This window comes from Nomascus leucogenys, chromosome 25, assembly GCF_006542625.1.
Source record: "Nomascus leucogenys isolate Asia chromosome 25, Asia_NLE_v1, whole genome shotgun sequence".
NCBI classification, from domain to species: Eukaryota; Metazoa; Chordata; class Mammalia; order Primates; family Hylobatidae; genus Nomascus; species Nomascus leucogenys.
In genome coordinates this window covers 25,233,184-25,235,368 of record NC_044405.1, presented here as the reverse complement: position 1 = coordinate 25,235,368, position 2,185 = coordinate 25,233,184, and positions in this window count along the sequence as shown.

Sequence of the window (2,185 nt, the reverse complement as noted above, 5' to 3'; positions counted from 1 at the left end):
TCATAACTACATGTGACCCCACTGCTCCTGGATCCCCTCTTCCTGAATCTGTATTGCAATAGATGGCATTACCATAGCACTCAGACTGACTGACAATTGCAGGCGTATGGAAACCCAGCTTCCTGGCCTCAAGATGGAACGCTGTCTGAATTTTTCCTTTCCTCCTCCACCCTTTTTTGATTATCTTGATAACACTTTAATAAATCACTGCATATAAATTCACATCTCGAGTTCTGTTTCTGGGGAGCTCTACCTAATGCAAGTTCTTATCCTTTATTCTATCCCTGTACCTATCCTAGTGCCTAGTATACATTCGATGTTCAATAAATATTTGACAATAAATAAGTAGATGAATGAATGACTAAGAGTAGATGACATTGTAAATGTGAATATCTCCTTCCTTATTCTCCTCCATTAAGTTTATCTAGGGGCCAGGTGTGGTGGCTCACCCCTGTAATCTTAGCACTTTGGGAGGCCAAGGCACATTAATCACTTGAGGTCAGGAGTTTGAGACCAGCCTGGCCAACATGGGAAAACCCCATCTCTACTAAAAATACAAAAATTGGCCGGGCATGGTGGTGGGCACTTGTAGTCCCAGCTACTCGGAAGGCTGAGGCAGGAGACTTGCTTGAACCTGGGAGGCGGAGGTTGCAGTGAGCCAAGATTGCACCATTACACTCCAGCCTGGGCAACAAGAGTGAAACTGTCCCCCCAAAAAAAAAGATTTATCTAGGGCGATGCTTACTGAATACTATCTGAGTTTCTCAATGCATAGTGCAAGTGAATCTTGGCCAAAAGTAAAGGAGAAAGTATAAGATCAAATCTTCCTGAAATGCAAAAGTCTCTGCTATGCTTTCAAGGAGACATGAGCCAACCCAAGTCTGCTCTGCAACTGCCCAGGAGCCAAGGGGAAGGAAGTGGGAAGCAGCATGATAGCCACTGCCTCTGCATCCCACAGCAGTCAGAACAGGCTTGCTCTGGGTTCAAATCTTTCCTTGTGAGCCCTCCTGCAGAGGATGACCTGAGAGGACACTGATACCCAGGTAGTCAGCAAACGACTTTTTCAACTGGATTGACAGCCTGGAGGGACAGGCGAATCCGTCAGGGCTTTGAATTCACAGAGGGGGAAATCATTTGGCTTCTTCAAGCAAGCAGGATGGGCTCAGCCAGGAAGCATCTAATTTTAGCACTATCTTTGATGACAAAATCCTTTCAGGGTTTATAACCTAATGAGGATTTACATTTGGACTAGCAGTAAGGGCTTTCAAAGATAGGAGATGAGACATTTACAGATCTCAGAATACATGTGGAACCTTTAACACATTTCCAGAAATTTGAGTTTGGCCTCCTTTTAAGGTTTCTTTGTGATGCCCTTCTTTGTGGCTGATTCATGCTCCCAGCTTCCTGCTAGGATGTGGCCCATGTTTCTAACACCTGGGGCAAGAGCTTGTTGACTTGAGCTGAGCACAATATTTCAAAAGAGGGCCAAAAATAAATTGCATTGCACACAAAGTTAACAGAAGCTTATCTTTGGACTAAAAATAATAAATTTGGGAGAATGAGCTTCATTGGAGCCTTCCTATCATACAGATGGAAGCCACTCTGAGACCCTGAACACACATCACACCAGGATCTTTTCATCAAGCAGTTAATCCTGAGATTTCATGGAACAGCCCAAAGAGGGCTTATTTGCTTTTCTTTAACCATCTCAAGACTTTTTCACTGACTTCCCCATGTGCACCAACCCTGAAGGGAACTTAAAATGCAGTACTTAAGAGTATGGGATCTGGAGTCAGAGGTTGAGTTCAGAACCGTGCTGCACCACAGATAAGCTTCTGACCGTGGACAAGGTACTAACCATGGCTCAATGTTCTTATCTTTAAGGCATGAGAAATAACAGTAACTCACTCGATTTAGGGATATTTTGAGTTATCAAATGAGTTAAGACATCTAAAGGGCTTAGAATAGTGCCTGGCACATAACAAGTTCTCCAATAAACATTAATGATGATCATTAGCCATCTGTTTAATCTACTTATGTAAGACCATGCATGCTTAGTAACACCTGCCCATGGAGCATGTCTCAACCAGCATCCCACTCAGTCATCCCAAGCACTGTCTCAACATTTGGGCTGAAAAGGGTCATTCTGTTATATTTGTACATATCAGCATAAGGCACACTCCCA